The sequence below is a fragment of the Diabrotica undecimpunctata genome, chromosome 6 (assembly GCF_040954645.1).
Source record: "Diabrotica undecimpunctata isolate CICGRU chromosome 6, icDiaUnde3, whole genome shotgun sequence".
NCBI classification, from domain to species: domain Eukaryota; kingdom Metazoa; phylum Arthropoda; class Insecta; order Coleoptera; family Chrysomelidae; genus Diabrotica; species Diabrotica undecimpunctata.
Window position 1 is genome coordinate 43542764 of NC_092808.1, and position 16275 is coordinate 43559038.

Consider the following 16275-nt stretch of genomic DNA (forward strand, 5'->3'; position numbering starts at 1 on the left):
ACATGATATGCTCCCTGAGGGACTCTACATATGGTAGAAGTATGTAAAGTTCCTCATGACTCACTCTGTATACAAGCAGCACAACCTGAAGATCTAATGATCGGAACATATACTTTCGAATGTGTAAGAGAGTTTATATACCTAGGCTCACAAATTAATCAGAATAATGCAGTAAGTGCAGAAATTAACAGACGGATATATCTGGCAAATAGAGCCTATTATGAATTAAAAATTTTTTTAACAACAAGCCTAGTTACAAAAAGAACGAAACTAGTGATATACAGATCTTATCAAGCCCATCCTCACCTACGCGTCGAAAACATGGACGATGACAAAGAGCGATGAAGAACGTTTAAGATGCTTTGAACCTAAAATCCTCCGGCATATATATGGAGGAGTACAGGAAGTCGGAATATGCTATAATTTAGAACTTTACCGCCTGTATGACAGACCTAATATTAGTAGGTCCATCAAAATAAACCGGCTGCGGTGGTTAGGTCACATAGAGAGAATGAATGATATAGAGCCGCCAAAACATATTTATTACCAAAGAATAGATGAAGTGAGAAGGAGAGACAGACCCAGAGCACGATTTTAGGATCAGGTGAAGAAAGACTTGAGAATGTTGGGAGTATGAAACTGGAAAGCCAAGGCGAAGAATAGGAGAAAATGAAGACTTATCCTTGAGCAAGCCAAGGACCACCGTGGGTTGTGGAGTCAATGATGATGACTACGCGATGGGATGCCTGGAGACTCGAAGATTTTATTGGCACACATAGACTTGAGACCGACTTGTTTAAGTCTCCTTGCCGTGCTCACTTATGTAGTTCCACAAACATTTTGCAGTAGGTTTTTGGTTTGAACTGCCGTTTGACGTCTATTTCGTAATTATTGCGTTATAAATCAATTATCTACAGCCGTGATTAAACGTTTTATCCCGTTCCTCCTTCTTCTTTCATACACCCTGTTTTGTCAGTAACGACTTAGACAATGGTGGATGGCTGATGTTGGTTTGCCAACTATTGCAGCAGCTTCCCCGCACGTTCGATCATTTTCGACCATTGTCACGACCCTAGTAATATCAGTCGGTATTACTTCACCCCTTTTAACTTGCTCTTTGCAATAAAAATACCAGTGTTAAAACCAATAAAAAAAATCATTTTTACAAACTCAAACAAATTAACTTATCAATTAAATATAAGCTTATACTTGTTATTAACAGATAATACAACTTTAAAATGTAAAACACAACACAAATAAACAAATTAATTTGACGTTTTGACATTCAAACAAACAAATTCAACTCAAACAAATTAACTTATCAATTAAATATAAGCTTATACTTGTTATTAACAGATAATACAACTTTAAAATGTAAAACACAACACAAATAAACAAATTAATTTGACGTTTTGACATTTAAAACTTGATTGTGGCGAGGAGCATTCAAAGATATTTAGACATAGTCTATAAAATGGAAATAGTTAAAGAAATGCATTGCATTATTAACTTCTAAGTTCCTTTAAATTTTCCAGTTTGTGTATTATGATAATGTGAATGAAACCAATTGAGGGGTCTAGTACAGAAATCAGTCAAGTCAAATTGTTAGAAAAAACTTAGTTGATAGCTATTTGTTTACAGCTTAAAATTCATATTCTTTCAGTACATATACAAACATTCTTAATCTTAATTTTAAAAATATAATATAACAACTAGAAGTTATCCACGGTTTCCTATATACAAATACAATGGTTTGACTTAATTATACGCGGTCCAGCTAGTCAAAATCTTGTGATGTAGAGGTCTTGTTGTAAATATTGTTGTAAATATGTTGTAAATATAATGACATCTGCTAGCAAGCTAGAGAAGTGAAGTTAGTGAACATGATCCCTTTGAAGGCACGCATAAGATAGAGATAAAGATTATAAGCAGCAAAATTTAAAAATCTAACTTTAAATGGAACATGGAAAATGGTTTAGCATGGATGATGATTATTATTTTGATTCTCGAGAATATAGAACTACCTGAAGTATATCAGAAGCTGATCGGTCTCCTGAAACTTCTGCTCAAATGCCGCAATGGGGAGGATATCGAGTCCTTCGACAAGTTTTATGAAAAAAGAAACAAAAAACAAATTCACAGAGTTAAGGGAAAATTTATTTAAATATTACTGGTGTACGTACATCAGAAAAACATATTGGAGGTTACTAAAGAACGTATCGGACAACCGCGCCAAAAGAGGGAGTGACAAACTTCCATAGAGGTATTAATCTGAATAAGCAGATTTCTTATAAAGGGGAAGAAGAAGAAGAAGAATATATACAGTTTTTCCAGATAAAACTATTTACCTTAAAAAACTTTTGAACTACCAATTTTTAGGAAAAACCCCAAAACATCAATTAATATTTGAAGGGGGACAGAATGAATGGCATCATTCTCTCTCCTGATGCCAACCAATATGTAGCTTCGCCGTTTTTTTAAATTTTAAACTGTTTGTCCTTGTGACGTGTAGTGTTAGTGTTAATGTGTAATTTTATGTTTATGACATTCTCAATAGATTGTCGGATAGGTTAAAATTTGACGAAATGCCCCCGATTATGCTCTAGGAGCGAAAGTACTTGAGCAAGATTTAATTAATAAACTCTGCTCGATATCTCCCTTTCATTTGATTAAAGTTAGTTTGTCTTTTAACAAGATAGTATCTCTCTTAACTTAATTGACTGTAACAAAATAGGTTGTAGCATAATTTATACTTTTTAAATATTTAACTGTACTATTTGAAGTACATTTAAAAATCAAGAAACTAAAAACTTTTATTAAAGTTTTATCAAAGGTTTTCGATACTATTTGGACATTTATTTTAATCGGTTAATAGCCAATGACAATTTGTTATATCTTGTAACCGCCTATTTTATTACGTGTGAAATTTAATCGCTGAAATGGTTTACACTTTGCAAGAAAGGATCGAAATTGTAGGTTTATACTACAAAAATAATAATTGTGCAAGAGCTGCTGCTAGAATTTTTAATGAAACACACCACAATAGACATGCAACTCATAAGTATGTGATTAAACTGATGCAGAAATTTAGAGTAACAGTTTTTTAAAATAAAAAACATAACCGACAGAGACATGTAAATAACGAAGCAATCCAAGTAACTGTTTTAGGGCAACTTAGAGGCTGAGCAATCACATTCACTGTCAACAATAAGCAGGATAATGGGTCTTACATCTTCTACAGCCTTCCTAATCCTTAATAATTTTAAAATTTATCCATATAACATTAAATTAGTATAATATTAAATGAAGAAGATTTTGATCGTCGTCTCGAATTTTGCGAATTAATGACACAATGCCTCATTAACAATCCACAATTCTTAAACAATATTTGCTTCTCGGATGAATGCTCATTCTCATTAAATGGTTTGGTAAACAGACATAATTGCCGATACTGGACTGAGAGTGATCCACATATTATACGTGAATTTCACACACAGCATCCTCAAAGATTAAATGTAAGTGTGGTATCCTAGGTGATCACATTATCGGACCGTTCTTTATCACTGGAAACTTAAATGGTGCATCGTATCTTGAATTACTTGGGCAAGTGGTTGATCGTATTATAACAATAGTAGAAAATGATGATAACCTTTCTGAAGGTTTGGTTGTATTTCAACATGATGGAGCTCCTCCACACTTTGCTTTACCTGTGCGACAATTTTTAAACGAAACGCTTTCCGGTCGTTGGATAGGTAGAATAGGACAGATGATGGATTGGCCACCTAGTTCACCGAATTTAACACCCCTGGACTTCTTCTTACGGGAGTAATTAAAAACAAAAATTTATGCTACTCAACCAGAATCTCTAGATGATTTACGACAAAGAATAAAGGATGCATGTCGACAATTAAATGCAGACGTATTAAGCAATGTCAGAGAAGAATTTCAAAACAGATTGTAGTATTGTATGGAAGTGAATGGCAGACATTTTGAACAATTATTGTAAATATTTTTGGTAGTGAAATGTTCATTCTAAATGTTTGTAATAAAATTGTTAAAAAAAATAATTTTTTTTTAGGAGAAAATATTAAATAAAAAAAGGAAGTAATTAAAAAAATAAAGGAATGATACGGGGGATGAGAAGGTGCATATTTTAATTGGGTTTTCCCTAAAAATCAGAAGTTTAAAAGTTATTTAAGGTGTAGTATAAAAGTATTAAAAGTGATTATTTCGATCAAAAAAAAATTATAAATACGTAGGAATTATCAGGTAAAGTGGTCTCTAATAAAAATCTTTGTTTTTTCTAAGAAACTCAATATTTCGCTATTTATTTGATAGCTTCATCAGGAGTACACAAATAAAAACTGACATTGAAGTATGTAAAATATTAAATGGCAAGATTAAATTGTCTTAAGCACGTTCATTACAGCAATACGATAAAAAAAATTAAAATCACTTCAAATGTAAAAATAAAAATAACAATAAAAGAAACGTTAGAAGAATATTTCTTTGTTGAATTATTAAGGTAAATGTTAGTTATTTCGAATATTTATAAATTTTGCTTAACTGTCCATTGCCCGTTTTATGTGTTAAAAGTCTGTGCCAAAATGTGAGCTTTGTTATAGTCTAGCATATGACTGGTGTTTTCATAGTGGTCAACTACTTCGCAAGTACTTTTTTTCCAAGCGGCAATCACTTTTATGTTGTGCGATGCGTTGTTTTAGCCATTGTGATGTTAGGAGAATGCAGTTACCAAACGATTATGTTTTAATTTCTTTGGATGTGGTGTCGTTATTTACAAACATTCCACTAAATATGGTCACGGACATTATAGAATCAAATTGGAACCTTATAAAAGACTACACGACATTATGAAAAGACAATTTTCTGCAAATTCTTAGGTTCATTTTTAACAACATTTACTTTAGTTTCAATGGTAAATTTTATTCTCAAATTTTTGGATTACCGATGGGTTACCCGATTAGTCAAATCCTTACAACAATTGTAACTGATCATCTCTTAGATAATGTGATTACGCAATTACCTTTTGAATTACCGTTAATATATAAATATGTCGATGACATAATATGTGCAGTTCCATCGTGTCACATCATTACCTCACCAAACATTTTTAATTCATTTACTAAACATCTTCAGTTTACGATTGAAACTGAGACAGATTTTAGTATACCATTTTTAGACACAAGGGTAATAAGAACAAATGACAATATTTTGACATTGGATTAGTACCAAAAGCCGACAGCATCAGGCAGGTATATAAATTACTATTCAAATCATACCACACATTCAAAAATATAATACCCTACTAGGTATAAAAAACAGGATAATGTCCATCGTTGATGACACCTTTTTACAAAAAAATCTGGTTATATTATACAAAATTTTTCGTAACGACGGATATCCTAAAGAATTTAAGAAAAAAAATGAATAACAGCATTAATTTCTATAATGGTCCCATCCATGATTCTAACAACAAATCAATCAAATATACAAACTCCCCTTTATTAATGGTCTAACTCATTCTGTCATATCCATATTCAAAAATGTTTTTAATATTAGTATAGCAAAATATAATACCATGAACAGCAAACAACAATTTTCAAAATTAAAGACCCAATACCAACCTCATACAAAAGTAATGTTGTTTATGAAATACCGTGTCTAGGATTTCAAAATAGCTACATTGGCCAAACATCACAATGGCTAAAACAACGCATCATACAACACAAAATTGCTTGCAGCTTGGAAAAAAATACTTGCGCAGTAGTTGAGCACTATGAAAACACAGGTCATATCCGAGACAAAGCTCATATTTTGGCACAGACTAATAACTGCAAAAGTAGATTATTTCTTGAAATGTATCATATTCACAAAAATAAAAACACTTTAAATTATAAAACGGACACTGGACAGTTAAGCAACATAATATTGTAATATTCTTCATCAGGTTCCTTCTCCTATCGGAGTTTGGAAATCATCATCGCTATTTTAATTTTATTGGCCGCGCTTCTGAATAAGTCTAATGAGCTGCAACGTTAAACACAAAATATGTAAATTTTTAGTTGAAAAGTGCAAAAATCGTTTACATTTACCCCACCTGACCCTACCTTTCACATGTATTAACAAAAGTTATAGTTTAGATCGCACATCTCCTATATCTATTAGCATTTTTCTAGTGTACTTATCTGCTGTAGTTTACAATTTAACCGGTTGGTAAATATTATTATTCAAGTTATGAGAGTAAATTAGATATTATTGTGATATAAAAAAATCATATTACGTTTTAATTTTCTACTTTTAATGTACTTTAATAACCACAGTAGAAATTGGCACTTGCCAGAATTATCCTTAGACCCAAAAACTTTTCTCTGCGTCAGAATGTAACGATACGGATTAAGCCAGAAGCGGTTTTCCCATCAGCTAAATCTCAGTTGAGATTATCTGGGATACAAAACTAATAGCATCTATTAATTCTGATTCTGGCAAATAGAAGTTGCAATAACAATAAGTGAAGGTCCTTTGTTGGAAACAACAACGCAAAAAGAACGTGTAAAAAATGTTGACTATTAAGTAGAAAAGGAATGCCACACAAAGCAGTAGTGGCTTTTTATTGAGAGCTATTTTCTTTTCGGGCAAGGGGATATGGCCTGTATCACTCACTTTCTAGTAAAATTGGCCGTAGATGAAAAAGCAAAAACATGTTTATCACTTCTGAATGGATTAAATGTTTTCATCAGTCGCAGACGGCAATTTAATTAAATTGTGTTAAAATTGTTTTCGTGATTGTGATCAAATTGATTGATTTTGGAAAATTAGTTTAATCAGTCTTTGGCATATTAAAGTACACAAAGACAAAAGTTCCACTTTTTATGGTTTTTTCTCTATGCGATTTTATTTCTACTTTCCACTAATTAAATTTAGTGTCTGTTGCACTAATTAAAAATTTACTTTACCGTTCGTCTGTACGTTGTTGTTTTTTTATTTTTTAATATAGATTCAAATACACATAAATTTACTATACTTTAGCAAAAAAATAATAAAATGAGTCATACGCGTGACCTTTTAAATTATCGTATCGTTTAGTTGGGCAGACACGAATTGAGGACCAAAATGAAATTTCACACAGACACACACACACACACACACACACACAGTGATCAACCCTGCCCCTAGGAACATGTGCATACCATTGTAAAGTGGGATCCGAAAGTGGTACCTATCTGACCCCCAGGCTTTTCCTCCACCTCTCCTCAACGTGTGACTTACGTGAGGAGGCTTATGATCTAAAAGTTACTTTGGGTGCCCTGGGTAATGGAACACCTTCTGTTTTTATTGACTGTGGTTAAGCCACCTAACTGTAGGGGTAACACACATATCGGCTTTTCTCGCTATTTACTTTACTGACACTATAGACGTTAATCTTACTTGACACCGGGACTGGTGTCCCTAAAAAAAGAAAAAAAAGTGTGTGTTCCGAACAGAGAGCCTCTAGCCTGGGCTGATGACTCTCTGTCCGAAAAAAGTGTGTGCTCGCTCACTCAGTTGCCTATTGGTCAAATAAATTTTGTTCTCCTCGCCGGCTGGGTGTTCGAGTGGGGTCCGACCACCGATCCCATGTATGCCGCACATGACCTCGGTGCTCAGAGTTCGCGATTAGGATCTACAAACGATCTGCCTGAGGGGCCTATGCCTAAGCGACTATTATAAAAGGTATGACGGGAATTTTATATTTATGTATTAATTTACGTATTCTAGAAAAACAGTATTAGCTTGAATTTTTCGGTTCGATAAGACTTTGGTTTAAGTTTAGACAGTGAGCGGATTTTCTTGGTTTTTTTTATTTATAACTACTACTAAAACTACCTTAACTATGGAGTGCGCAGTCCCAATTGTATACTGCTCTCACACACACCGTGTATATGTTTTTTTGGGTTTTTGTTTTTTTTTTTTTCATCTAATCTAAACTACTACTAAGTGTGCGTTTGTTGGGGTGTGCATTCACAGGTGTATATTGCCCTCACACACCCAGGTGTATATTGTTTTTATATACTATCGTTTTAGTCTCGACAGACTGCTACAGAGTTGCTACAACCATCCGAACTCATCCAACCAACCATCTCTTGATTGAGCTCTGGAATAGTTCCCAAAGCTTGTGATTCTTCATTGAGTCTAGTTAGTATGACTCTTTCTGCTACTTTGCTTACTGATGATAGTAAGCTAATAGGTTTGTAGTTCTGTGGACAAGTGCCTTTTTTCCTGGTTTTGCTATCATTATCACGTGAGCTTCCTTCCATCTGTTCGGGAAGTATTTTAACTTTAGTATACTGTTTATGGTATTCGTAATATATACTATTTCTTTCGCCGGAAGGTTTTTAAGGGCTCTGTTCATGATGTTGTCCAGTCCTGGTGCTTTTTTTCGCATTAGACATCTTTATTAAACCCTTGATTTCTTCAGGGGATGTGTGTATAAGTCAAATTCTTCCCTTTTTCCTTCTAATGTCCCTGAATCTTCCTGTTTTTATTGATATTTCTTTTTTATTTGAGCTGACATCGATGACATTTATTATAGTTTGTTTGAGTTTTTCCACACTATCTTCCAGTTCTGTGATGTAATTTATAGTGGGTATTGCACCGATGTTCTCGCTCACTATTCTTCTGAAGTTTGGACAACTGGTTTTTTTCTTTTGTGGGGCTGCAGATAGTTTGCTATTGCGCCCAGGGTCAGGACGATTAAGTTATGTGTCGAATCGCCTTCATTTAATGAATGTATTTCATATTGTTGACCCACATTGTGTAGGATTGCAATATCAAGATGAGTCGGTGGAGCTAGTCCGTTATAGCATGTTGGATCTACTGGGCCAACTGCATATGTGTTATTTCTTGTTTCGAGAGAGCCGCAGAGCAGTCTTCCGTTTCGGTTGGTTGTACGGTCGTTTCAGTTCGGTGATTTTGCATTTAGGTCGCCAATGATAATTTTGGGTTCTTCTGAGTCCAATATGAGGCTTAGATCTTCATCAAAGATAGGGTCATTTGGTCTTACGTAAGCTGAGACGATTTTAAGTGTCTCGTTTCCTGTGGTAACCGGACTATCGTGGCTTCCATTGTGGCCAAACCATCCGGAGTAGGAATGGTTTGGTGTTTGATTCCTTTTTGGAGCATAATTGCCGTTCCTCCCGAGTTTGCTCTTTGGTCGGTTCTGTAGATATCATAGCCTGGAAATTTCGTTCTTTTCCTTTCCACTATTTTTGTTTCTTAAAGTGCTATGATATCTAGTTCCAGTCTGTTGGAAAATTCGTATAGAAGATTTACAAAATAAAATTTTAAGTAAGGGTTTACTTTTATACCTGAAAAAATCGCACAAATTGAGGACCAAGACTTCAAGAAGGTATAAAATATTATTAAAAGTACGAATCCCAATAATCGTAGATAGTTACTGCCTATTTAAGAGACATTATTTTAAACATAAAAGCGTTACACATATTTACATTTAATATTTATACTTTATGAAAACATGATGCAAATTTTACAAAATCTATTCGTCTCAACAAACCGTTATTATATTCCGACATTTTAAAAGTTAACATGTTTAATCTTCGCCTAACAATTTTGTTTTTACATTTAACAGGCTCCTTAACGTTTTGAATACGAATGTAAGTATCTGTTTGAAAATTTTTCAAAACGTTTACAAATAAATACAACGAAGGGTGCATCGAATAGAAATTTGAATTAAATCGAGAGAAAGCAAAACATTCTCCAACCTCCTCTGGTTTTAAAAAGGATACTCCAAAAAGACACCTCAGCCACTGTCCATTTTCACTTTTTCCATCTTGATATTCTTTAGCCAAGCCTAGACTCTGTATTTTTCTGTACCAAGCTTGGCCAAGATGAAACCTGCATCCAAAGATCTTTGTGGTGGGCCATTGTGCAGAAATTGCTTTATGAATAGCTAATTTATAATCAGCTTAATCTAAAATAATAATTTATTAATAAATATTTCCTTACTCATTAAAATCTCGTTCGGTCCGTAATTCGGTTCACTTATTTTGGCTGTTCAGGTAGCGGTCCTTAATTCGAGAACACCGGTTTAGTTGTCCCTATGAGTTTTATCAAGAAGCGTATCAGTAGTGAACAATTTATTATATATATTATATGTAATTAATATTTTGATAAAAAATGTTAAATGGGGTATTATAAACAAACATCTAATTTATCAATATAATCTTAAACATTTTCGGTCGCATTTGGAATTCCATCTTCTTAGTTCGTTTTGCTGGTCTGTCAATATATTACCCTCCTTATCTTTTAGATAGATAGTTTACTTGACTATAAGTCACAACAAGGTTTATAACAAGCCAAAAGTACAAAATTTTAAATACAAAACATTACAATAAATGGAACAACACATTACAAACTTTAAAATACATACATATAAAGCATACAATATAGACAGCGTAATATAATCAAAATAATATTAAATTTGGTTATTCTGCAGCTTGGGCATTCGCAGATACACTCCCGCAATATTCACCTAATGTATAAGGACACATCTAGGTACTTAGACAGTAGATGACTGCCTACTTATTTCTAAATGTCGATAAGATACTATAAACTGTCTCTTATTTCTTGTGTTGTGTTAGTGAATACTAAGTCACTTTTACATAAAAAGGTTCTTTGATTTTTATGAATTAGTATCAATAATTCCAAAATGTAAATTCCATTCCCTGTTAACATATTTAAATCCCTAAATAGACTTTTACAAGATAAACCATACGAAATACTTGCAGTACATCTCAGAATACGCTTTTGGGACTTGAAAACGTCCTTTATACTAGGAGAGCCAGCTCAAAACATGTATATCGTAACTCATTGTCGACTGTACTTCAGCAAAATAAAAAAGACGAAGCTCTTGCAGACTAAGTACACTCTTCACTCTTTTGTTTGAAATATTTTTTGCTTTTTTTCAGTTTCTAGTAAAATTTTCTTGTATCTAATGGCTTATGGCATTTATCCCTTTGCATGATAAATGTTTGGAGGAATATCACAAATAATTTTCTATTTCTTCTTTTGTTTGCTTTTGTTACATTGTTCTTTGTTCACTTATATTTTTTCGAAATACTTTTTCATTAAAATAATTATTAAAAAATATATCCTATCCTTACCTTTTATTTCAAAATTCATTCTCCTATGAAAATGGTCAAAAACGTATTTTTACTTGCCGCATTTGCCCAAGGGGTCGATAACGAGCCGTGTATGTATGGCTTCTATTAATAATTAATATTTTTTTAAATATTTTTCCACATAATTTGAATTATTCAAACGCAACATTATATCAATACAAACTATATGTAAAAGAGCAAATAGTTATGGGCATAAATGTGTTACTATTTAAATGAGAATAAGTCACAATTAAAGATTAAAATAAGTTTATTGACTTTTCAATTTCCACTTCGGAAAGCGTTCTCAAAATGCAAACATTAGTAAATTAAACAAATTTTGTTAAAATGGTAGTTAAAAATGATATTGCCAATATTGTTGATTTGCATTCCTAAGACGACTTTACTTGTAAGATAGTTCATTCGATTACATGAAATCAACTTTAACTTGAGACTATCCATCAGAAAAAATCATAGCATGGAATTTAAAGTCGTCTACTTTAAAATGTATAAGGTATGTCTGAATTGTCAATATAATTGAGTCAGATAAAATTAAATTATCAGACACGCTTCAGGTCGTCAGTCCATTTAGTTGGTGGGCGTCCTCTGCTCCCTATTGCTTCTTGCCTTGGTCTCCACTCTAAAATACGTTTTGTCCATCGGTTGTCTGATAATATGCCGACGTGTCCTGCTTAATTCCATTTTAACAACCCAAATTTTTCGATAGTCTTTCTTTTTTTTTATTCTACGGCGTATTTCCTCGTTTGGGATTCGGTCTCTCAGAGAAACACCTAACATCTGGCGCTCCATAGCCATCTGAGTCACGCAAATCTTATTAACTACCTTGTTTGTGAGTGTTAATGTTTCCACTCCATAAATGAGTAGAGGTAACACATATTAGTCAAATATTAGTCAAAGATTTTTCTTTTGTGTCATGTGTAGATCCGATTTAAATACATAGTTTAATTTACCAAACGCTGTTCAGGCTTATCTTATGCGACGTGGGAGCTCACAAGTCTGTTTATCTCTGCCCAACCGAATTTCATGTCCTAGGCACTTATACGACGTAGTCTGCACAATATCCCTTCAATCAACAGCAATATTTCGATTTAGCACCAGATTAGTCATTATTTGCGTTTTGTTCATATGTATTAATCTTTAGTCCGACCTCAAAGGAATCGTGATATAATTTTTCAAACATTAATATTGCGTCATCCATACGATAGGCTATAAGGACGATGTCATCCGTAAATCTCAAATGACTGAGCTTCTCTCCATTTATATTGATACCATGTTCGTTCAGAAGTGCCTTCTTACAAGTATGTTCTAAAAGCGTCGTGAATAGCTTTGGAAAGGCTGTGTCTCCTTATCGTACTCCTTGCTGTGTACAGAATTTTGTTATTTGTTTTTTGTTTAAATATTCTTACGCTAGCAGTAAATATATCTGATTATGTTAGTGTAGCGATGGTCTATTCAGCGTTCTGTCAATGTTTCTAACACTTTCTGATGGCTTATTTTATCGAATGCTTTCTCGTAGTCGACAAATATGAGTGCCAATGGTTTGTTGTATTCTGCAGATTTCTCTATCAGGTATCCCGATCTAAATCCGGCTTGTATTCTAGACTGATAGAAGTCTAATTTAGCGTCCAGTCTTTTTTTGATAATTTTTGTGAAAAGTTTACATATGTGTGAAAGCAAACTGATAGGATGGTAGTTTGTTAAATCTGTTATATCTCATGGTGTCATAAAGTAATGACTGCATTATTCCATTAAGAAGGAGTTTTTACTTGGTAGATGCATTTGGATTTACTTGTCCAAAGCCTGGATAATTTTATTTCCACCTAGTTTGATCGCCAGTTGCTACAGTTAATAGTCCAAGGAAGAATCGAGAGTAGGAGGGGACCGGAAAGAAGACGACACTCATGGATGCATAACCTGCGACAATGGTTCGGACTACCATCGACCGAACTGTTCAGAGGTGCCGTAAACAAAGTCAAAATAGCCTTGTTAATAGCCAACGTCCGAAACGGATAGGGCAAAGGAAGAAGAAGACGTTTGATCGCTTTGACTATTTCTCCGCCATCGCCAGGGCATTTGTTATTTTTCTTTTTTAAAAGTGCCCTGGTTTGTTATTTTGGACAGGGTCTTGCCTTTCGTCGGTGCTCTCATATATTTTGCGATAAAAGGATTCGACAACCTCAAGGATTTTGGTTCTATCAGTAGTAATGTTTCCATTTTGTACATATTTTTGTTGCCTATGTTGTTCGTATTTCGCCTCAACGCTTTTAAACTTTTGTTTTCTTGAATTATTTTAGTTATTTCTCGTGTATTGTTTTGTCTTACGTCTTCTTAGATTAACCGGTCGATATCTTTATTTAATATCTTTATTTTTGTGTAGTCGAAGCCGTATTTTTTCGTCAGCTGTCTTCTTTCACCTATTAGCTCTTTGGTATTTTGGCTTAGTTTTTTCTTATGGGTCAGAACGCTCGGGCAGCACTCCCTTTTCGTTTCTTTTAGAGCCTTAGTTATGCTTATATAAATATTTAAATATTTACGCTTGTATTAACCTCTCAAAGCTCACTGATTAGAACCACATTAAATTCTAGATAATAACTAATCTGTTTGTAACAAATATTTTGCCGGTAAATATACAATAAAAATATGTTTCAAAAATCTTAATCTTTTTACAACCTTGTTAACATAGAACCGTCTTTAATGTTGAGCAAAAGAGGTAAAACTCCTAGACAAACAATCGTTTTCGCGTAAAATGCGCACTGCACATGATATATGTAAAAAGAATTTTTTTCTTAACCCAGCACTACATATGGAGTTTCACAAACCCCAGCTCCCAAATATCGCTCTTAAAATAAATCAAACGCAGACTTATACGCACGTCCACCCCAATAGCTTCCCAAAAATGTCCCCACCATCGAATTCAGGCGTTACCTCAGTATATTGTAGGCAGTGAGTGAAGTTACACGCGCCTGAAACGCTCTGGGGTGTGTCAAACCCCACCTATGTACTCGCGTTTGCAATTTTGACAATATAAGTAAGTTTTTATTTTTGACTTATTTGAATCTGCATATTCAATTGTTTAATTTTTTAGCTAAAATATCATGTCATACGAAGCGGAACAGAAAAATCTTGAAGCTCTATGGGCTGAAATTGATGACGATGCCATCGAATCGGGAAGCGATGACGATATTGACCATATCTCTGAAAGCGACCACAACACCGACTCGGAGCAGGATATCGCAATAGAAGATGTAGTTTCTGACGGAGATTCAGACATGGAGACATCAAAAACAGAACTTCAGAATGAGACGGAAAATAAAAGCACTGACGGACCTCCAAGAAACGAAGAAATGTATCTCGGAAAAGACTGAACACAATGGAACAAACTTGCTTCAAATAATAAACGGGTTCGAACAAGATCAGAGAATATTATTACTCTGGGTGTGAAGCATTATGCAAAAAATGCTAAACGTGCTTTAGATTGTTGGCAATTGTTTTTTGACCGACAAATGATCGAAGACATAGTGCGCTGGACCAATCTCAAAATTCAACAAAAATTAATTGCATATCAAAATAAATGCATGGTGAAACCAACCAATGAATGTGAAATTAAAGCATTTATCGGACTTCTTTATTTAGCAGGTATGTTTCATTCTAATCGTCAGAATTTGAGAGACTTATGGTAAACAGATGGGACTGGTGTCGATATATTCCGCAATACGATGTCTATAAATCGTTTTCAATTCCTGATGGTCTGTCTTCGGTTCGATAACATCGAGAATCGTAAAGACAGATTGGCGATTGACAAATTAGCTCCAGTTCGTGGAATTCTGGACAAATTTATTGAAAATTGTAAGCAGGCCCACACTCCTTCTCAATATGTGACGATAGATGAGAAGTTGGAGTCTTTTCGTGGAAGATGTGCTTTCAAACAGTACATGCCTAACAAGCCTGCAAAGTATGGGATCAAAGTGCAAGCCCTAGTTGATGCCCGTTCGTACTACGTTTTAAATTTGGAAGTGTATGCAGGAAAGCAGCCAGAAGGTCCCTACAGTGTTAGTAATTCCCCAATAGATATAGTAAAGAGGCTAATACAACCTATTTCTGGTTCCAACCGAAATGTGACCTTTGACAACTGGTACACTAGTTATGAATTAATGATAAAATTGCTGAACGAGCATAAACTTACGTCAGTAGGCACGCTGAGAAAGAACAAACGATGCATCCCAGCAAAATTTTTGACAGTCCAGAACAGAAAACAAATGACATCTTTATTTGGCTTTCAGAAAGATATTACACTTTCATCGTATGTGCCGAAAAAAAAAAAATAAAAACGTCCTACTGTTGTCCACCATGCACCATGATGGAGCTATTGATGAAGCAACTGGCGATAAAAATTTACCAGAAATAATAAGCTTCTACAACTTTACTAAAAGTGGAGTAGATGTAGTGGATGAACTGTCTGCATCATATAACGTATCTAGAAACTCACGGAGATGGCCTCTTACGATCGTGTTTTCTCTCTTGAATACAGCCGCCATAAATGCTTTGGTGATATACAGAGAAAACAATCAAGATTTCAAACTTGCCAGAAGATTGTTTATCAAAATGTTGGGCTTTGAATTGACTCAGGACCACATATCTGAAAGAAAAAATAATCCAAGATTACCAAGGAGTATTCGTCAAAACATTGCACATTTTGGCCAAGATGCCCCTGCAGTGCCACCTGCCAAGATTCCAAAACTCATGGGAAGATGTTCAGTATGTCCAAGAAGCCGAGATCGGAAAACTAAATATTTCTGTTCAAACTGTGAATCATTACTGTGCCTGGAGCATGCTGTCATAAGTTGTCAAAATTGCATGAATTTAAATAGCGATTAATTTTTTTTCTTTCACTGAACAACCGAGCAGAGTTTTTCCTTGTATTATCTTACTATTAGATTTTCATTTACTATTGTTTTTTTGATCATATGGTGTTTATATTTTTTGGTAAGATTGTTCAGTTAAGTTGTGGTTTTTGCTTATGGAGAATTGCCTATTATTAGTTTATTTTTAATTTCTTTTGAATAAAGGTGTTCTGATTATT